Source organism: Aquila chrysaetos, chromosome W, assembly GCF_900496995.4.
Source record: "Aquila chrysaetos chrysaetos chromosome W, bAquChr1.4, whole genome shotgun sequence".
NCBI lineage: Eukaryota > Metazoa > Chordata > Aves > Accipitriformes > Accipitridae > Aquila > Aquila chrysaetos.
This window is the reverse complement of record NC_054457.1, coordinates 3,309,088-3,331,761: the sequence shown is the minus strand read 5'-3', so window position 1 is coordinate 3,331,761 and position 22,674 is coordinate 3,309,088. Positions and strand designations below refer to the sequence as shown.

Genomic DNA, 22,674 nt, shown 5'->3' with positions numbered 1-22,674 from the left:
TACATTGAACCACACGACTAGTGTGATCTTGGCCAAATTATTTATACCATTTCTACACTGATGCTTAAGAAAAACTTAATTTGGTCTAAAAATCTTGGTGGAGGGGACACGGACAGAGAAGCAGATGAGTGAGAATAGGGTTGTCTTCATATCTAAAGTTCAGTAGAGTTTCAAGGATGGGACTGGATTCCTGCTGTGAGAAGAAGGGGGGAAGCTTAGCTGCTTGTTGTAAAATGTTCCACAGTTATGGGCTTTAGCATGGTCTTAGAGCACAGAAACAGTGTTTATTCCTCTCTGACCCGGTTCATAGGAACATAGTATACCTTAGGTTGGAAAGGACTTTGTTTCAACTTATGCCTGTCTCATCCCCCCACCATACACCACTTCAAATAGCCTACCTTCATCTTCTTGATGACCTCCTCTTAGATCTCTGGCTATAAAAGCTTGTAGTCTGACTGTCATTCTGGCCTGTTGTCTAATTACTCCCTTATACTGTCTTGTGTGTCCATTTGTTGTCTCATGTTCTAGTTTATAATCTCTTTAGGGTACAGAACATCTTTTTGTTCTGTTTGTACAGTATTTAATACAATGAAATCCTGTCCCATGCATGAACTCAGGAGTACTACAATTAATAAATAATCATAGTTTCTCAGTCTTTGGGAATATCCAACCCTAAATAATTGCATTAGCATTTACTGAAGGGCAAGTATATACATACTCAGGTATGTATATACTCATGGTCCTACCATGAGCTTATTTCTCAAGACTTTAGCAGATATTCATGAGCAAAAAAATATTGTAATAAGGAAAAGACAAGAATTCCTCATCCTTAAAAGTCAACATTAAAGTGACCAATTCCCAATATGGATATTAATTTTTCCCTTTTTTGTGCTTTTTTTACAACACAAAGAGGCTTTTCTATTTAATATAGCATTACAGGATCAAGATCATAAATACTGAAATGTTCTACTAACTGAAAATATTCAGAAAGCAGGAACCTAAGATGTATGAAGCATCCTCTGGAATCACATTTCTCTTTTTACTGAACACATAAAGAACTTTTGAAAACTAGCTTACTAATTTAGGTGCCTAGAGGTGGGTAGTGTGACTAACTCTTTTTTATTCACAGATATAAAAGCAAAGACAGAATTGAAAATAGAGGTCTAGCACATATTTTCTTTTATGAAGTAAAACTTTCTGTTGCAGTTTCACATATTTGGTGTGGTGGGTTGACCTTGGCTGGCTGCCAGACCCCCCCACCCAGTCTTTCTCTCACCCTCCTCAGCAGGACAAGGGAGAAAATAATATGGAAAATCTCATAGGTTGAGATAAAGGCAGTTTAATAAGAGAAGCAAAAGCTGCACCCATAAACAAAGCAAAAATAGGAATTCATTCATTACTTCCCATCAGCAGGCAGATGTCCAGCCACTTCCTGGAAAGCAGGGCCTCAGTATGCATAGTGATTGCTTCAGAAGACAAACACCATAATTGTGGGAGCAGCTCGGAACACCTGGCATCTGTTTTCAAGAGTGACTTAGAATTTGTTGTGCTGCATGTTTGCCAAGCCTTTGAAGAACTAGTTTCACAAGGTCAGGTTGGAGGATGGCCTTGTGTAGGCCTGGGAAGATGTGGCTGAAGACAGTCACGAGTATGTCTATGGAATGTTTTTATCTTTAACTGTTCTGAGGACTGGCAAACATCCCAGCTGGGCCAGATATGCCCTCCTGTGTTAGTAGTATTGGCTGTGTGCTGTTAGTACTTTCTAGATCTTTGTTGAAACATATATAAGTTGGAATCTTTTGTGAAATAAAGGGAATCTTGCACAGAGAGCTTGAGCGCTTGATTCAGTCGCCGCAATAATCATGAACGTCCCTGCATCCTCCTCTTTTCCCTCAGCTTTTATTGCTGAGCACAACATCATATATTATGGAATACCCCTTTGGTCAGTTTGAGTCAGCTGTCCTGGCTATGTCCCCCCAACCTCTTGCCCACCCCAGCCTAATGGCCTTTGGGGGTGGGGATTTAGAGAGAAAGCCTTGATGCTGTACTAGCTGTTTAGCAATAACCAAGACATTGGTCTGCTATCAACAGTTTTAGACACAAATGCAAAGCACAGCACTATATGGGCCGCTATGAGAAAAGTTAACTCCATCCCAGCCAGACGCAGTACATTTGGCTAATAATATGTGATTACACAAAAGTTAATGTGAAAATATTAAAGCTTTGCAGGAAAGCAACAGTCTTCATGGTGAGAATCACTGTTTTCCTGCAATTTTTCAGAAGTTAGGAATGAATAAAAGGTTCTGTAAGGGCTTCTGGCTCTATTCCATTCAGAAAGGAATCACTCTGCCTATTAAAATGCCAGCTTTCTGTTTTCTGCAACTCAAATGATTAATCCCAGAGCATGCTGAGGCCTAAGAAATACTGAACTTTCAAAATCCTCTAGTGGGTGTTCAGTGTAGCTGAGCTGGACAGTTTTATTCTCTATCACAATGAATAGCTTGAAAATAGAGCTTCCCACAGGTCAAATCATGGAATCACAGAAAAGTTGGTTGGAAGGGACTTCTGGAGGTCATTTAGTCCACTCAAAGGGTCAATCCACTCAAAGGGTTAGTCCACTGATCAGGTCAGTATGGCTTTGTCTAGGTGAGTCTTGAAACCCTCTAACAATGGTGATGATACAAAACCTCTCTGGGCAACATGTTCCAGTTCTGCACTTCCCCCTAGTGAATTAGTTTTCCTCAAGTCCAATCTGAATCTCCAAGCCAGAGTTTGTGGCCATTGCCCGTTGTTATATCACCTGGCACTACCAAGAGAATAGAATAGAAGAGTTTGGTGCCATCAACTTTTTAACTACCCTTCAAATATTTGCATGCTGCTATCACATTTTCCATTAGTGTCCTCTTCACCAGACTAAATAAGCCTAGCCCCCTCAGCCACTCTTCACAGAACATGTGCTTGAGGCCTCTGACTATGTTGGTAACCCTCCCCTGGACCCTCACCAATTTCTCCACATACCTCTCAAACTGGGGGTCCCAAAACTGGGTGCACTATTTCAAGTGTGGCCTCATCAGCACTGAGTAGATAGGGATAATAACTCAATCTGTTGGCTAAATTCCTCCTAATGCAGCCCAGTATGTGGTTTGTCTTATTTACCAGAGGAGTACACTGCTATCTCATATTCAGCCTGGCACACTCTCATATCCTTTTCAGCAGGACTCAACCATATAGTTCAAAACCTGAACTAATGCATGGGGTTATTCTGCCTTAGGTGCATAACTTTGTACTTCTCTTTATTGAACCTCATGAGGTATTTCCTCAAGTTTATCAAGGTCCATCTGGAACAGTTCTGCCATTTGTCATGCGAGCCACTTCTCCTAGTTAAGTGTCAGCCACAAATTTCTTGAGGTTACACTCTACCTTTCTAAAACATGAGAGTAATGTTATCCTTTTCCTAGTCATCAGGCATATCCTAAACTGCCATGCTTTTTCAGAAATCATATGGGCCAGCTCTTTCAGCACTTTTGGATGAATCCCTTTCAGCCCCGTGGATCTGAGTATTGCAACTTCTCTAAGCAGTCCCTAACCTGTTACTCCACTACTGTTTACTGCCTCTCTTCTCAAACTATACCAGTGCATACAGAAGTCAGGCAGCATGCTTTTCCTGTGAAAACCAGCAGGGAAATAAAGGCATTAAGTACTTAAAGCTAATTGTAAAGAAATTAATTATTTTCAAAGTTAAATGCTATATTTAAAAGTCATCTTCTACCTTAAAAATAAGTAAAGTGTTTAGAGGCTTTTCCTAAAATATATATTTAATGAAAAGTCCTTCAAGAACTGCTGCAGGAGCTTCATGGATACTGGAATATCTAAAATATTATTTAATTAGTATATTTGGGTTTTTTTTAAAATATATTATATTCAGTTTTTTCAAATGTAAGTGGGCAACTGACTGAAATACTCACTAAATGTTTTTGATTGATGATTGGTCCAAAATGCAAAAGTCAAAGCACATTCCAGAGTCTTTCACTCTATTCTTTTTGCAATTTTATTATACATTGTTCTATATAATTTCATTGTCATAGACACAGCTTTAGACACAAGCCATTCTCCCCTGACATCACTTTCTCCCATCAAATGTTTAGTACGAACCTAAAAATGCTTCCTTTGTTTACTTGACACTGCATACTTTTTTGCTTTATTTTGCTTTTAGCTGTAGACTGATATCTGGATCCATTACGTTGGAACTTGAAAAGGTAAAAGGAATGTTTTAGAATAACTTTGTCAGTTATTATGGTAATTATGTAGTAGAGTATGTGTAGAGGCAGTAAATAAAAACTCAGAGTTTTCTTTAAGGAAGAACTCAGTATGAATATATATGGTCAAAGGAATATAAAATTGAACACTACATTGTCTTGATTCATTATTCAAGCCACTTAGATGGCTTTGTATGTTTGGACTGCTAGCATAAAGCATACCAATACTATTACCCCATTGAGGATTTCATCCTAAACGTGTTTAGCTGCTGATGTCAAAAAGTGTGAAGTCTTTGCTTTCCTTATCTGCTTCATATTAGCTCTTCTTTTTTTTTTCTTTAGAATAAATGTACATATAAATGTATAGCCTTTCTCAACACTGCTCAAAAATCACAGGGTTTCTGACTTACTCAAAAATAACTTCTTCTTCTATACCTTTGTTACTCACTTACTAAACAAGTGAACTGAGTATTTTATTTTCTTTCCTTCCAGGTACAGTATGTCTGGAAGACAGTCCAAGTCTTCAGAAAGAGCATGAGAATCTACTTTATTGCACAGATGTCAAAATACAATGCCTGTTTTGGATGTGTATTTTGTTTTGTTTCTGAGGTAATGTATGAATTCTTTGAGCTATGTTTAATGATGCTTGGTTCATGCACTCAGTCATCTTAGCTGATGGTAAAAGGTTTAGTAATGCTTGTACTATTTGTACTTGAACAAGCTTATGTACTTTTCTTGATATTTTGCTTGTAGTTTGCCACTATCCTGGTAGTACTACGATGACTTCTTTGGTTTTTGTTGGGCTTATCTGGAGTATTTGGTTTACGTGGCAAGGTTTTGGTAGCGGGGGGGGCTACAGGGGTGGCTTCTGTGAGAAGCTGCTAGAAGCTTCCCCCATGTCCGATAGAGCTAATGCCAGTTGGCTCCAAGATGGAACCACCGCTGGCCAAAGCTGAGCCAATCAGCGATGGTGGTAGTGTCTCTGTGATAACATATTTAAGAAGGGGGAAAAACTACTGCGCAACACCAGTTGGAAGAGAGGAGTGAGAATATGTGAGAGAAACAACTCTGCAGACACCAAGGTCATCTACCCAGCAGAAGGCCATGTCCTCTCTAAACTCTGCACCCGCCGCGACTGACGCAGCTTCGCAGACAGAGCTCCGATGGGAACGTGCTCCTACCCAGGCGTCAGGCTGCAGGGTGTGCCCTACTCTTATGCCAGTACCAGACGGCAGTAGTGACTACACCTGTGGGAGGTGCGCCCAGGTAGAGGAACTCCTCAGCTTAGTGGCAGAGCTCCGGGACGAGATGAGAAGGTTGAGGAGTATCAGGGAGTCTGAGAGGGAGATAGACCACTGGAACCACACCCTGAGACAGACCTGTCAGGCAGACAGGACACATGATATGGAGGATTCTCTATCCTCTCTCCACCCAGCAGAACGTGGTGACTTAAGGGATAGGGGGGAATGGCAACAAGTTTCTGCCTGGTGCAGCAGGCGCATCTCCTCCTTGACTACCCCACCTTCCCAGGTGCCCTTGCATAATAGGTATGAGGCTCTGCAAGTGGAACCAAACAGTGACGAGGATGATGGTTCATCTACGTTGGAGGTGACATCAAGGTTAAGTCGGCCTGCGCCCTGTGTCAAAGCCACTTCCATAAAGAAAAAAAGACAGGTCACTGTCATAGGAGACTCTCTTCTGAGGGGAACAGAAGGTCCAATATGCTGACCTGACCCACTTCTTAGGGAAGTCTGCTGCCTCCCTGGGGCCCGGGTTAAAGATGTGACGAGAAAACTTCCTACCCTGGTACCGCCCTCGGATTATTATCCATTATTGCTCTTTCATGTAGGCAGCGATGAAGTTGCAATAAGAAGTCCAAGGGCGATCAAGAGAGACTTCAGGGCCTTGGGACGACTGGTTAAGGGATCAGGAGCACAAGTAGTCTTCTCCTCTATCCTTCCAGTTGCAGTGAATGATGTTGAAAGAAACAAGGAGACCCAGCTGATCAATACCTGGCTCCGTGACTGGTGTCGCCGGCAGAATTTTGTGGTTTTTGATCACAGGTCAGTCTACAAGACACCAGGCCTGCTAAGCAACAGATGGGGTGCACCTTTCTCAAAGGGGGAAAAGGATCTTTGCACGAGAGTTAGCAGGGCTCATCGAAAGAGCTTTAAACTAGATTCGAAGGGGGAAAGGGATAAAACCAGGCTCGCTAGAGATAAGCCTGGGGGCAGCACGCCAATGTTTGAGAGACAATGTGCTAGCAAGGTCCTTCAGTCTGCTCCACGATGTGCTGAGTACACTGGAGCACATTTGAAATGTCTTTATACTAATGCGTGCAGCATGAGGAATAAACAAGAGGAGCTAGAAGCTTTGGCCCAGTCCCAGAGCTACGACATCATTGGCGTAAGCAAAACCTGGTGGGATTAGTCCTGTGACTGGGGTGCCGTGATGGATGGTTATAGGCTCTTCAGGAGGGATAGGCGTGGCAGGGGAGGCGGGGGTGGTGGGGGGGTGGTGCTGTATATAAGGGAGGGGTTGGATTGTATGGCGCTTGCAGTTGGCGACAATGCAGTTGAGAGCCTCTGGGTAAGGATGATGGGGAAAGCAAATAAAGCGGATGTTGTTGTGGGAGTCTACTATCGACCACCCAGCCAGGACGACGACACCAATGAATTATTCCACAAGGAATTTAAGGGATATCTCTAGATCAACTGCCCTTGCCCTTATGGGTGATTTTAACTTCCCAGATGTCAACTGGGAATATCATATAGTGGACACAAACAGGTCCAGGAAATTCCTGAAGCATGTTGAAGATAACTTCTTGGTGCAGGTACTAAGGGAGCTGACTAGGAAAGGTGCCCTCCTAGACTTGTTGTCTGTAAACAGAGAGGGACTCGTGGGCAAAGTGGTGATTGGTGGCTGTCTTGGTCACAGTGACTATGAAGTAGTTGAGTTTCAAATTGTTGGCGATAGGAGAAAAACTGTGAGCAAAACTTTGACCCTGGATATGGGGAGAGCAGACTTTGGGCTGCTGAAGGAGCTAGTTAGTAAGGTCCCCTGGGAATCTGCTTTTGAAGGTATTGGGGTCCATGAATGCTGGTCACTTTCTAAGAGCCATCTCTTAAGAGCGCAGGAGCAGGCAATTCCAAAGTGTCGGAAGTCAAGCAAGAAGGGCAGAAGGCCAGCTTGGCTGAGCAGGGACCTTCTAGAGCATAGGCAGAAAAGGGAAGCGTACGGACATTGGAAGCAAGGATAGGTGACACGAGAGGACTACAGAGATGCTGTTCGCCACTATAGGGAGAAAATTTGTGTGGCCAAAGCTCGATTAGAGTTCAAGCTGGCCAGCACTGTGAAGGACAACAAAAAGGGCCTTTTTAAATATGTTAACAGCAAAAGGAGGATCAGAGATAACATTCGTCCGTTACTTGACGAGGTCGGTCACCTCACAAATAAGGATGTAGACAAAGCAGAGACATTTAATGCCTTCTTCGCCTCTGTCTTTACCACCGATGATGGGCCCTGGGACCCCTGGAGCCCTGTGTTGGAAGACCGTGACTGGGGGAATGATAAACTCCCAGTTGACTCTGAACTTGTTCGAGACTTGCTGCTCCAGCTGGATGCGCATAAGTCTATGGGGCCCGATGGGATTCATCCCAGGGTACTGAAGGAGCTGCCGATGTTATTGTGGGACCTCTCTCCATTATTTTTCAATGGTCTTGGGAGTCTGGAGAGGTCCCAGTCAACTGGAAGCTGGCAAATGTTGTCCCAGTTTTCAAGAAGGGAAAGAAGGAAGACCCTGGTAATTACAGGCCTGTCAGTCTCACTTTGGTGCCTGGTAAAATTATAGAGAAGGTTATTCTGGGAGTTATTGAAAAACACTTGAGAGACAATGCAGGCATTGGTCATAGCCAGCACAGGTTCACAAGGGGAAAATCCTGCTTAACCAACTTAATTTCCTTTTATGACAAGGTCACCCAGCTAGTTGACCAAGGGAAGCCAGTAGATGTGACGGTTTTTTGGATTTTAGCAAAGCTTTTGATACTGTCTCTCAGAGTATCCTTCTGGACAAAATGTCCAGCACACAGCTAGACAAGTCCATAATATGTTGGGTGAGCAATTGGCTGACGGGTTCGGGCTCAAAGAGTTAGAGTAAATGGAATTACATCAGGCTGGCAGCCAGTCACTAGTGGGGTTTCCCCAGGGCTCAATTTTAGGGCCAGTGCTCTTTAACGATTTTATAAATGATCTGGAAGCAGGAGTCAAATGTACATTGAGTAAGTAAGTTTGACAATGATACTAAACTAGGAGGAGCTGTGGACTCCCTGGAGGGTAGAGAGGCCTTACAGAGAGATCTGGATAGACTAGAGAGCTGGGCAATCACCAACCATATGAAATTTAACAAGAGCAAGTGCAGGATTCTCCACCTGAGACAGGGTAATCCTGGTTATACATACAAATTGGGGGACAAGAGGCTGGAGAGCAGCCCCATGGAAAGAGATCTGGGGGTTTGGGTTGATGGCAAGTTGAATATGAGTCAACAGTGTGCCTTGGCAGCCAAAAAGGCTAACTGTGTCCTGGGGTGCATCAAGCACAGCATAGCTAGCCGGTCGAGGGACGTGCTTGTCCCACTCTACACTGCACTGGTGTAGCCCCACCTCGAGTACTGTGTGCAGTTTTGGGCGCCTCATCAAACTATTAGCGTGTGTCCAGAGGAGGGAGACCAGGATGGTGAAAGGTCTTGAGGGCAACACTTATGTATTGAGTTTGCACGGCAAGGTTTTGTTAGCGGCGGGGGGGGGGGGGGGGGGGGGGGGCGCTACAGGGGTGCCTTCTGTGAGAAGTTGCTAGAAGCTTCCCCTATGTCTGATAAAGCCAATCCCAGCCAGCTCCAAGACGGACCTGCCGCTGGCAAAGGCCGAGCCAATCAGCGACGGTGGTAGCACTTCTGTGATCACATATTTAGGAGGGGGGGAACCCTGTGCAACAGCAACTGCAGCCAAAGAGAGGAGGGAGAATATGTGAGAGAAACAACTCTGCAGACACCAAGATCAGTGAAGAAGGAAGGGGAGGAGGTGCTCCAGGCACCGGAGCAGAGATTCCCCTGTAGCCCGTGCTGAAGACCATGGTGAGGAAGGTTGTCCCCCTGCAGCCCATGGAGGTTAACGGTGGAGCAGATGTCCACCTGCAGCCCATGGAGGACTCCACACCGGAGCAGGTGGATATGCCCTGAAGGAAGCTGCAGCCCGTGGAGAGCCCATGCTGGAGCAGGTGGATGCCTGAAGGAGGCTGTGACCACTTGGAGAGCCCGCACTGGAGCAGGCTCCTGCCAGGACCTGTGGACCCATGGAGAGAGGAGCCCACACTGGAGCAGGTTTGCTGGCAGGACTTGTGACCCCCCCTGGAGGGGTCCACGCTGGAACAGTCTGTTCCTGAAGGACTGCACCCCATGAAAGGGACCCACGCTGGAGCAGTTCATGAAGAACTGTAGCCCGTGGGAAGGACTCACGTTGGAGAAGTTGGTGAAGGACTGTCTCCCGTGGGAGGGACCCCACGCTGGAGCAGGGGAAGAGTGTGAAGAGTCCTCCCCTTGAGGAGGAAGGAGCGGCAGAGACAATGTGTGATGAACTGACCGCAACTCCCATTCCCTGTCCCCCTGCACCACTTTGGGGAGGAGGTGGAGAACTCAGGTGTAAAGTTGTGCCCGGGAAGAAGGGAGGGGTGGGGGGAAGGTGTTTTAAGATTTGGTTTTATTTCTCATTATCCTACTGTGATTAGATTGGTAATAAATTAAATTAATTTTCCCCAAGTCAAGTCTGTTTTGCCTGTGACAGTAATTGCTGAGTGATCTCCCTGTCCTTATCTCGACCCACAAGCCTTTCATTATATTTTCTCTCCCCTGTCCGGCTGAGGAGGGAAGTGATAGAGCGGCTTTGGTGGGCACCTGGCATCCAGCCAGGGTCAATCCACCACATGTGGTTTTCTGGACAATACAGTAATGGAAACACTGGATATCTGAATTTATTTGAAATGAAGTTACACCAGTCTTTGAAGCTGTGAATGGAACTGCAGAATTTAGAAATTTACTGTTGGTGCAAAACCAGAAAGATTTTTGGATGAGTATCTTTAATAGCTGGAAATTGAAAATAACTGGAAGATATTTTATGTAATTAGGAAACTGGGATTTGGGTTTCAAACAGAGTAAATACATTCCATACACTATAAATTGTAAGAAGGACATCAAACTATTAGCGTGTGTCCAGAGGAGGGAGACCAGGATGGTGAAAGGTCTTGAGGGCAAGACTTATGAGGAGCGACTGAAGTCACTTGGCTTGTTCAGCTTAGAAAAGAGAAGGTTGAAGGGTGACCTCATTGCAGTCTACAACTTCCTCAAGAGGGGCAGTGGAGGGGGCGTGTGCTGATCTCTCTCTGGTGACCAGCGATAGGACACGAGGAAATGGAATGAAGCTGCGTCAGGGGAAGTCCAGACTGGACATTAGGAAAAGGTTCTTCACTGAGAGGGTGGTCGGTCACTGGAACGGGCTCCCCAGGGAAGTGGTCACAGCACCAAGCATGCCAGAGTTCAAGGAGCGTCTGGATGACACTCTTAGTCATATGGTTTAGTTTTAGGTAGTCCTGTGAGAAGCAGTGAGTTGGACTTTATGATCCTTATGGGTCCCTTCCAACTTGAGATATTCTGTGATTCTAGCTCATGAAAATTAATGGAGGGGGGGGAAAAAAGCAAATTACTCTTACTAGGCTGAGTTTTGCTATGCAGTGAAACTTGCATTTGGAGACTGAAAATCAGTCAGTGCTTATGAATAAGCCAGTGTCTCTGAAAAGAGGAGAAGATGAAGATTATGTGTTATTGGCCTTAAAACAAGATCTTAGAGGAACCATGGAAAAATAAGCCTTCTTTTATGGAAGTAGAAGATGATCATGAAGGTTTGTTGATGTGCTTTTTATTTGTACTTATATCTTCAGTAGTTAATCATCTGTGAAGGATGATGTCCTGGTTTCAGCTGGGATAGAGTTAATTGTCTTCCTAGTAGCTGGTACGGTGCTATGTTTTGAGTTCAGTATGCGAAGAATGTTGATAACACTGATGTTTTCAGTTGTTGCTAAGTAGTGTTTAGACTAATGTCAAGGATTTTTCAGCTTCTCAAGCCCAGCCAGCAAGAAAGCTGGAGGGGCACAAGAAGTTGGCACAGGACACAGCCAGGACAGCTGACCCAAAGTGGCCAACGGGGTATTCCATACCATGTGACGTCACATCTAGTATATAAACTGGGGGGAGTGGGGGCGGGGGGAATCGCTGCTCGGGGATTAACTGGGTGTCGATCGGTGGGGTGGTGAGCAATTGCACTGCGCATCATTTGTACATTCCAATCCTTTTACCATTACTGTTGTCATTTTATTAGTGTTATCATTATCATTATTAGTTTCTTCTTTTCTGTTCTATTAAACCGTTCTTATCTCAACCCACGAGTTTTACTTCTTTTCCCGATTTTCTCCCCCATCCCACTGGGTGGGGGGGGAGTGAGTGAGCGGCTGCATTGTGCTTAGTTGCTGGCTGGGGTTAAACCACGACAGATGATGAGGTGAAATGCATGTGTTGAAGATGTAATTAGTACTGCCAATAAAGAATAAAAAATAGCAGCTTAAGACAATAGGGAATTTTTCTGGTTTTACACATACTGAAGTTACAGGTCACCCCTACAAGTGCTTTAACTGTAAAACAACTGCTGTATGAGGAAAAGAGGAATGAACATCTATTTTGTTCAATATAAAGAAAGAAACACTAAGAGTAACTATACACAGTCTTTTCAATTATAAGCTAATCAGTACAAGTAAAATCGGCATCTGTACATTCTGAAAATACCCTAAAAATTGCTGTAGTGGAGCAAAGAAATATGTAGTAAATATTAGTGTTAAAATTCCACTTCTGTTTTAATTTTTTGAAGACATACTTAAAATGAAGTTTCATTTAATAATTGGACATTCTAAAAGGTACTCTTCTAGAACAAGATTTTTACCTTAAGTCCATTAAGGAAAGACTGGTAAGTATTACTAACAACACACCTGAAATATGAAGATTGAGATGATGTTGAGTGATTTATTGGGGTTTGCATCAGAAGCACAGCTGGATTAGAAGCCAAGGCTTGATCCTATTCTGTTTAAAATGGAGCAGCACATTGCAGTATGAGTATATAACCACTTTTTTACTTTGAACATAAATGTGCAGCCACATCTCTGTGGTGATTCGGTATTCCTTTAGAAACTCCCTGTCAACTACTGCTGCCCCTGAATTGCTACTGAGACCATGAAATAGTTTCAGGAGCCCAGGCTTCTTACAGCAGTAAGATACTGCTGATCATCTGATATGTGCCACCCATTTCTGTGACAGAAAGGAGCTTCTTGATCCCAGTCCCTATTGAACACACTACCAACAAGACCTTGTGGTTCAGGAAGGCAGAATTTTTCCTCTGACCTGTAATTGGAGCTCAGCAGTCACCAGGATGCAGCATGCAGCTGTAGCATAGCACCTACTCATGGCCCATGGCGGACCCTGACAATATGTTCTTCTGACCCCCTGACAGAGGCAGGGTGTGAAAGACAAGATGCTAACTGCAATACAACTTGCTTAGAAGAATGAACACTACCTGAGACTATGAGCTTTTACCTCTGGGTCGATATGACCCAAAACCCCAACATAAGCCAGCTCTTGCCAGCTAAGAACACCCCATACCAACGACAAAAACAATAGAAAATTTAGCCTTCAGTGAAACCATGCATATAACCACGGCCAGAACCGCAATCGACCAGAATCCAGTATAACCCACTGCGGAGGTTCAGGACATCACACACAGACCAATGTGATCAAGTGAAGCCCCTTTATTGTACAAATAGCTCGGTTTATATATTATTTCTAGTTCCTGCTCATGCGTAAGCCATCTGTTGATTGGTTAGCATGTGCCGTCCACGCGCTTAGTTACACTTAATGATTGGTTATATCAACACTGTACACGCGCATAAACATAAAACATAATTGGTTATACTAACTAAAACATGCAAGACTTGTCTCAGTCTAATTGGTCAAGATAAACTGCCGAATTGAGGTTGTTTGTGCCAAGTTCTCTTTATCATGGAATGCGCACCTGTGTTTTTCTAATTGGTATCTTTCTTATTTTTTTGTCTTCTTGTTTATTCTGTTCAAGGCCTTCTAAAGGCGTCTGGAATGCTCTTGCGACTGTTAGCTAAATATGTGTCCACAACAACCCACCCACCTGCATGGGACATTGGTTTAGAACAATGAAGATGAACACTCCACTGACCATACGTCTGTACCACCTGCACAGGACAAGCATGTACTGATCCTGCATGGGACAAATACATACCGATTACGCGAGCAATAGCAACTGATTAGCCCACCCCTGAACATGAGTAATTTGATTGGTCTACACAACTGTATTGTAACATATATAAACCCTGCTTTCCTCTGTATTGGGGTCCTCCATGCATTAGGCTGTGGCACCACTATGCACATAGTTAAAATAAAAGAATAAATTCCCTTGGTAATTCTATGCTAAGCATCCTTGCCTCCCTCCTCGGCTGGCAAAGAACTTTTACAAGGGCTGTGGTGCTACCCAATGCAATTGTGACCTAGCTGCTGCTGAACTCAGAAACAGCCAGGTTTCTTTCTTAACAGCCTTGGTATGAGACAAGGAAAACAGAAAATCTGATCTTCATTTCTAGATCCCTTTAAGATTGTAGAAGAATTCTAAATTACTTTTTTATCACATCTCCTCTTTCATCATATAAGTAAACAAATACCAGTCTCTTTTGATTCTCATCTCACCAGAGGTTTTTCTGTGCCCTTGATCTTTCTCAGGCTCCAAGTTTGCTGTTTCCGTTTGAGGCACAAAGGACTGCTGTGCCTGAATGTCTGACAGGTTTATTTTCAATGAACTAGCTACTTTATGAGAAAATATTATCTCTCTTTTCCAGCTTTGCCTCACATGATCATCCATACTATTCTCCTAAAATTCCTCTTCGTTTCTGCAACTTTCTTTCTGAGGTGGAGCTCGCTCGCTCGCTCTGTTGCTGAGTGCACACTGCTCTTTAATAGAACTACCTGCTTTGAAGATTGCTCTTCTACAAAAACTGGCAATTATAGGGAAAGCAGGTAGACAGACACACGACAGACTTCCTTTCAAAAAAAATAAAATTGAGTAGACCTTCTCAACAAGTATCACAATATATTCTTTGTAAGAGACAGCATGATTGGAACAGAGCAGAAACCAAATTATAAGTGACAATACAATTTGGTACTTGTGACAGATGTGTTTTGCAGAGGAAGTGAACTATCTCAGCCTTTTCCTGACAGCTAACTTCTACTTCACTGTCAGTTCCTAGTTGATGTGCTGTAGATAATGGTGCCCCAACTCCTCCCATTATATACCCTGTCCCCTTCAGGTTACCTGTAACTGTGGCTGAAAAAAGACTTAACTGCAAGGTTCAAGCAAATGATTTATTTGAACTTCACTTACAGACTTCACACGCCATTATTGCAGGTTTTACAGACACAATAGAGGAATCTGATTTTGACTCCTTGGCTTCTTTTTTCATAAACTTCAAACATATATGCCTCAGACTCAGAAAAGAAGTAAAACTCGTGGGTTGAGATAAGAACAGTTTAATAGAACAGAAAAGAAGAAACTAATAATGATAATGATAACACTAATAAAATGACAACAGTAATGGTAAAAGGATTGGAATGTACAAATGATGCGCAGTGCAATTGCTCACCACCCCACCGATCGACACCCAGTTAATCCCCGAGCAGCGATTCCCCCTGCCCCCACTCCCCCCAGTTTATATACTAGATGTGACGTCACATGGTATGGAATACCCCGTTGGCCACTTTGGGTCAGCTGTCCTGGCTGTGTCCCATATATTTTCTGGGTCAACCTTAACACCACATGACTCGCGAATGCTTGCTAAAACCTTGTTTTCGACATGGAAATTTATTTATACAGCTCTGGTGCATTTAGAGCCGGCAGAGAAAATCATATCAATACAACCTGATACTGCTTTTGAGGAGGCAGTTTGTAAGCAGGCCGCTAACGAGCAGGATTCTGATTCCGATAATAATTCTTTTGCATCAGGCAGGGTGGACTCTGAAAAAGAGCCAGATTTATATCCCTCATTACCTCCACCGCTGCCTGCCGCGGCTGCCCCACGGCTGCCCCCCGCGGCCTCTGCGTGGCTGCGGCCGCTGCCGTGCTGCCGCCGTCCCCCCCCCCCCCCACCCCAGTCACCTGGTACTCCCTCTCCAGGGTTTAGAGAACTTAAAACAGAACCTGACTTTACTACACTACTTGTATCTCCTTCTCCTACTAACCCCTCTAACTCTATACCTCTGTCTAATCCGTGACGATTCACTTAATGATTTGGGAAAAAATACACATAGTTTGATGGAACGCTGTCGAGAAAAAGCTCTACAGCAAGGAGATACCATGTTTACTTTTCCTGTTGTATGCACACCTGCCTCAAGAAATGCAAGAACCTCAAGAGTTAAGAGTTGTTAGGATCAGTCATCATGAATCCCTGTGTGATGTTTAATTACACCTATAACACCACTCAAAAGGGTCAGAATGTAAATGCTATTTTGCCTGTATATAGAAATGCTACAGCTTGGTGTAACTATATCTATTCCAGAATACCTCACTCTTTTTTTCTATTCCAGCTGCTTTACCTGCAGGGATATTTTTAATTTGTGGGAATAGAGCGTGGGAGAGGAATTCCATCAAAACTTAACGGGAGGCCATGTAGCCTCGGACAACTTATGTTACTAACACCCGATATCAATATGATTCACAGTAAAAGGCTCATGATAACTGACACAGGGTTAAGTGTATGGCTAACAAGTTTGGGAATTACAGGATGATTAAAAGATTTGCTTATGCATGGCTTAGTTATTTTAATTGTAATATTAGCAGTTGAAATGATTGTACCACGTATCATAAAATAGTTGAACGTATGATTACAAAAGCATTTCTTGTAACTTGGCTTGCATGAAAAACAAAAAGGGGGGAATTGTGGGAGATTTCATGGAAAATGGGGAACATTTCTTTGAGCCTGATTATTTAGAGTTAGCATAAGTAGGCCGCAGTTAGCATGAGTGGGCCGGAGTACGTGACAGCTGCAATATGAAAGGACTTTGAACCACCAGAGAAACAACGGACATGAGGAACTTGGACAGTGGAGCAATTAATAAACAAGATAACAGAACTGCAGAGGCAAGAAGGAGCTGCAAGAGCTTTAACGCAATTAAGAAAGTTGTCATTTCGGCTTAGAGCATTTAGCTGCGGGATGGGGACTTAGGAGTTGGTTTGTATCTTTGTTAAAAATCGGGGTTTCTTTTATTCTTGTGTATTTTATTAGATATAATGTTGCTTTTACTCTGTTTAATTAATTGTATTCATAGATCTTTGCAAAGGGCTGAGTTCACAGGCCCACGATGGACTCCCGCTCGATTTGTACGACCATCATCATCTGGAACACCCTAGATGGTGCGACAATGTGAATACCACCTCAGCCAAAAACTAACGTGTAGGTCACCTTGACCAACATAACAGGTCAAGATTCTCTGTGCATTGCAACCACATCACAAAGCCCATGAACCAACAGACAGGACCGCTATGACTCGTGCAGCGCGCCGGGCCAGCGAGCGCATGCGTCATAGGCTCCCCATGTTTCAACCGAGGCGAATTTCGGCACCCGCTGGCCACGTGTGATGAAATCCGTTCCTCTGCAAATGTATAAATACCGGGATTTTCCGAAGAGCATCGGGTTGGTGTACAGCAAGGCCATCGTTGCCTCTGTGGGGATGCCCACATAAAGCTGGCACCTACCGATTGCTGGGCTGAGTTCGCGGATGGTGGTGACTAGATCTGTTAATGCTCTTTTTAAAGAAAAAGGGGGAATTGTTGTGGGAACATATTTAGCTAACGGTCGCAAGAGCATTCCAGACGCCTTTAGAAGGCCTTGAACAGAATAAACAAGAAGACAAAAAAATAAGAAAGATACCAATTAGAAAAACACAGGTGCGCATTCCATGATAAAGAGAACTTGGCACAAACAACCTCAATTCGGCAGTTTATCTTGACCAATTAGACTGAGACAAGTCTTGCATGTTTTAGTTAGTATAACCAATTATGTTTTATGTTTATGCGCGTGTACAGTGTTGATATAACCAATCATTAAGTGTAACTAAGCGCGTGGACGGCACATGCTAACCAATCAACAGATGGCTTACGCATGAGCAGGAACTAGAAATAATATATAAACCGAGCTATTTGTACAATAAAGGGGCTTCACTTGATCACATTGGTCTGTGTGTGATGTCCTGAACCTCCGCAGTGGGTTATACTGGATTCTGGTCGATTGCGGTTCTGGCCGTGGTTATATGCATGGTTTCACTGAAGGCTAAATTTTCTATTGTTTTTGTCGTTGGTATGGGGTGTTCTTAGCTGGCAAGAGCTGGCTTATGTTGGGGTTTTGGGTCATATCGACCCAGAGGTAAAAGCTCATAGTCTCAGGTAGTGTTCATTCTTCTAAGCAAGTTGTATTGCAGTTAGCATCTTGTCTTTCACACCCTGCCTCTGTCAGGGGGTCAGAAGAACATATTGTCAGGGTCCGCCATGGGCCATGAGTAGGTGCTATGCTACAGCTGCATGCTGCATCCTGGTGACTGCTGAGCTCCAATTACAGGTCAGAGGAAAAATTCTGCCTTCCTGAACCACAAGGTCTTGTTGGTAGTGTGTTCAATAGGGACTGGGATCAAGAAGCTCCTTTCTGTCACAGAAATGGGTGGCACATATCAGATGATCAGCAGTATCTTACTGCTGTAAGAAGCCTGGGCTCCTGAAACTATTTCATGGTCTCAGTAGCAATTCAGGGGCAGCAGTAGTTGACAGGGAGTTTCTAAAGGAATACCGAATCACCACAGAGATGTGGCTGCACATTTATGTTCAAAGTAAAAAAGTGGTTATATACTCATACTGCAATGTGCTGCTCCATTTTAAACAGAATAGGATCAAGCCTTGGCTTCTAATCCAGCTGTGCTTCTGATGCAAACCCCAATAAATCACTCAACATCATCTCAATCTTCATATTTCAGGTGTGTTGTTAGTAATACTTACCAGTCTTTCCTTAATGGACTTAAGGTAAAAATCTTGTTCTAGAAGAGTACCTTTTAGAATGTCCAATTATTAAATGAAACTTCATTTTAAGTATGTCTTCAAAAAATTAAAACAGAAGTGGAATTTTAACACTAATATTTACTACATATTTCTTTGCTCCACTACAGCAATTTTTAGGGTATTTTCAGAATGTACAGATGCCGATTTTACTTGTACTGATTAGCTTATAATTGAAAAGACTGTGTATAGTTACTCTTAGTGTTTCTTTCTTTATATTGAACAAAATAGATGTTCATTCCTCTTTTCCTCATACAGCAGTTGTTTTACAGTTAAAGCACTTGTAGGGGTGACCTGTAACTTCAGTATGTGTAAAACCAGAAAAATTCCCTATTGTCTTAAGCTGCTATTTTTTATTCTTTATTGGCAGTACTAATTACATCTTCAACACATGCATTTCACCTCATCATCTGTCGTGGTTTAACCCCAGCCAGCAACTAAGCACAATGCAGCCGCTCACTCACTCCCCCCCCACCCAGTGGGATGGGGGAGAAAATCGGGAAAAGAAGTAAAACTCGTGGGTTGAGATAAGAACGGTTTAATAGAACAGAAAAGAAGAAACTAATAATGATAATGATAACACTAATAAAATGACAACAGTAATGGTAAAAGGATTGGAATGTACAAATGATGCGCAGTGCAATTGCTCACCACCCCACCGATCGACACCCAGTTAATCCCCGAGCAGCGATTCCCCCTGCCCCCCCCCCCCCCAGTTTATATACTAGATGTGACGTCACATGGTATGGAATACCCCGTTGGCCACTTTGGGTCAGCTGTCCTGGCTGTGTCCTGTGCCAACTTCTTGTGCCCCTCCAGCTTTCTCGCTGGCTGGGCTTGAGAAGCTGAAAAATCCTTGACATTAGTCTAAACACTACTTAGCAACAACTGAAAACATCAGTGTTATCAACATTCTTCGCATACTGAACTCAAAACATAGCACCGTACCAGCTACTAGGAAGACAATTAACTCTATCCCAGCTGAAACCAGGACATCATCCTTCACAGATGATTAACTACTGAAGATATAAGTACAAATAAAAAGCACATCAACAAACCTTCATGATCATCTTCTACTTCCATAAAAGAAGGCTTATTTTTCCATGGTTCCTCTAAGATCTTGTTTTAAGGCCAATAACACATAATCTTCATCTTCTCCTCTTTTCAGAGACACTGGCTTATTCATAAGCACTGACTGATTTTCAGTCTCCAAATGCAAGTTTCACTGCATAGCAAAACTCAGCCTAGTAAGAGTAATTTGCTTTTTTCCCCCCCTCCATTAATTTTCATGAGCTAGAATCACAGAATATCTCAAGTTGGAAGGGACCCATAAGGATCATAAAGTCCAACTCACTGCTTCTCACAGGACTACCTAAAACTAAACCATATGACTAAGAGTGTCATCCAGACGCTCCTTGAACTCTGGCATGCTTGGTGCTGTGACCACTTCCCTGGGGAGCCCGTTCCAGTGACCGACCACCCTCTCAGTGAAGAACCTTTTCCTAATGTCCAGTCTGGACTTCCCCTGACGCAGCTTCATTCCATTTCCTCGTGTCCTATCGCTGGTCACCAGAGAGAGATCAGCACACGCCCCCTCCACTGCCCCTCTTGAGGAAGTTGTAGACTGCAATGAGGTCACCCTTCAACCTTCTCTTTTCTAAGCTGAACAAGCCAAGTGACTTCAGTCGCTCCTCATAAGTCTTGCCCTCAAGACCTTTCACCATCCTGGTCTCCCTCCTCTGGACACACGCTAATAGTTTGATGTCCTTCTTACAATTTATAGTGTATGGAATGTATTTACTCTGTTTGAAACCCAAATCCCAGTTTCCTAATTACATAAAATATCTTCCAGTTATTTTCAATTTCCAGCTATTAAAGATACTCATCCAAAAATCTTTCTGGTTTTGCACCAACAGTAAATTTCTAAATTCTGCAGTTCCATTCACAGCTTCAAAGACTGGTGTAACTTCATTTCAAATAAATTCAGATATCCAGTGTTTCCATTACTGTATTGTCCAGAAAACCACATGTGGTGGATTGACCCTGGCTGGATGCCAGGTGCCCACCAAAGCCGCTCTATCACTTCCCTCCTCAGCCGGACAGGGGAGAGAAAATATAATGAAAGGCTTGTGGGTCGAGATAAGGACAGGGAGATCACTCAGCAATTACTGTCACAGGCAAAACAGACTTGACTTGGGGAAAATTAATTTAATTTATTACCAATCTAATCACAGTAGGATAATGAGAAATAAAACCAAATCTTAAAACACCTTCCCCCCACCCCTCCCTTCTTCCCGGGCACAACTTTACACCTGAGTTCTCCACCTCCTCCCCCAAAGTGGTGCAGGGGGACAGGGAATGGGAGTTGCGGTCAGTTCATCACACATTGTCTCTGCCGCTCCTTCCTCCTCAAGGGGAGGACTCTTCACACTCTTCCCCTGCTCCAGCGTGGGGTCCCTCCCACGGGAGACAGTCCTTCACCAACTTCTCCAACGTGAGTCCTTCCCACGGGCTACAGTTCTTCATGAACTGCTCCAGCGTGGGTCCCTTTCATGGGGTGCAGTCCTTCAGGAACAGACTGTTCCAGCGTGGACCCCTCCAGGGGGGGTCACAAGTCCTGCCAGCAAACCTGCTCCAGTGTGGGCTCCTCTCTCCATGGGTCCACAGGTCCTGGCAGGAGCCTGCTCCAGTGCGGGCTCTCCAAGTGGTCACAGCCTCCTTCAGGCATCCACCTGCTCCAGCATGGGCTCTCCACGGGCTGCAGCTTCCTTCAGGGCATATCCACCTGCTCCGGTGTGGAGTCCTCCATGGGCTGCAGGTGGACATCTGCTCCACCGTTAACCTCCATGGGCTGCAGGGGGACAACCTTCCTCACCATGGTCTTCAGCACGGGCTACAGGGGAATCTCTGCTCCGGTGCCTGGAGCACCTCCTCCCCTTCCTTCTTCACTGATCTTGGTGTCTGCAGAGTTGTTTCTCTCACATATTCTCCCTCCTCTCTTTGGCTGCAGTTGCTGTTGCACAGGGTTCCCCCCCTCCTAAATATGTGATCACAGAAGTGCTACCACCGTCGCTGATTGGCTCGGCCTTTGCCAGCGGCAGGTCCGTCTTGGAGCTGGCTGGGATTGGCTTTATCAGACATAGGGGAAGCTTCTAGCAACTTCTCACAGAAGGCACCCCTGTAGCGCCCCCCCCCCCCCCCCCCCGCCGCTAACAAAACCTTGCCGTGCAAACTCAATACATAAGTGTTGCCCTCAAGACCTTTCACCATCCTGGTCTCCCTCCTCTGGACACACGCTAATAGTTTGATGAGGCGCCCAAAACTGCACACAGTACTCGAGGTGGGGCTACACCAGTGCAGTGTAGAGTGGGACAAGCACGTCCCTCGACCGGCTAGCTATGCTGTGCTTGATGCACCCCAGGACACAGTTAGCCTTTTTGGCTGCCAAGGCACACTGTTGACTCATATTCAACTTGCCATCAACCCAAACCCCCAGATCTCTTTCCATGGGGCTGCTCTCCAGCCTCTTGTCCCCCAATTTGTATGTATAACCAGGATTACCCTGTCTCAGGTGGAGAATCCTGCACTTGCTCTTGTTAAATTTCATATGGTTGGTGATTGCCCAGCTCTCTAGTCTATCCAGATCTCTCTGTAAGGCCTCTCTACCCTCCAGGGAGTCCACAGCTCCTCCTAGTTTAGTATCATTGTCAAACTTACTTACTCAATGTACATTTGACTCCTGCTTCCAGATCATTTATAAAATCGTTAAAGAGCACTGGCCCTAAAATTGAGCCCTGGGGAAACCCCACTAGTGACTGGCTGCCAGCCTGATGTAATTCCATTTACTCTAACTCTTTGAGCCCGAACCCGTCAGCCAATTGCTCACCCAACATATTATGGACTTGTCTAGCTGTGTGCTGGACATTTTGTCCAGAAGGATACTCTGAGAGACAGTATCAAAAGCTTTGCTAAAATCCAAAAAACCGTCACATCTACTGGCTTCCCTTGGTCAACTAGCTGGGTGACCTTGTCATAAAAGGAAATTAAGTTGGTTAAGCAGGATTTTCCCCTTGTGAACCTGTGCTGGCTATGACCAATGCCTGCATTGTCTCTCAAGTGTTTTTCAATAACTCCCAGAATAACCTTCTCTATAA

The 22,674-nt window shown here is 44.2% G+C and overlaps 1 long non-coding RNA gene across 1 annotated transcript; it reads right to left on the bottom strand.

Moving 5' to 3' along the window:
* Window positions 1-396: 396 nt before the first annotated feature.
* Window positions 397-17,620, bottom strand: LOC121232826. Its single transcript, XR_005931716.1, has 3 exons — window positions 17,533-17,620; window positions 14,464-14,466; window positions 397-407 (listed from the first exon to the last, which is right to left on the bottom strand). It is a non-coding gene; the product is annotated as an uncharacterized LOC121232826 (long non-coding RNA).
* Between the last annotated feature and the right edge of the window lie 5,054 nt (window positions 17,621-22,674).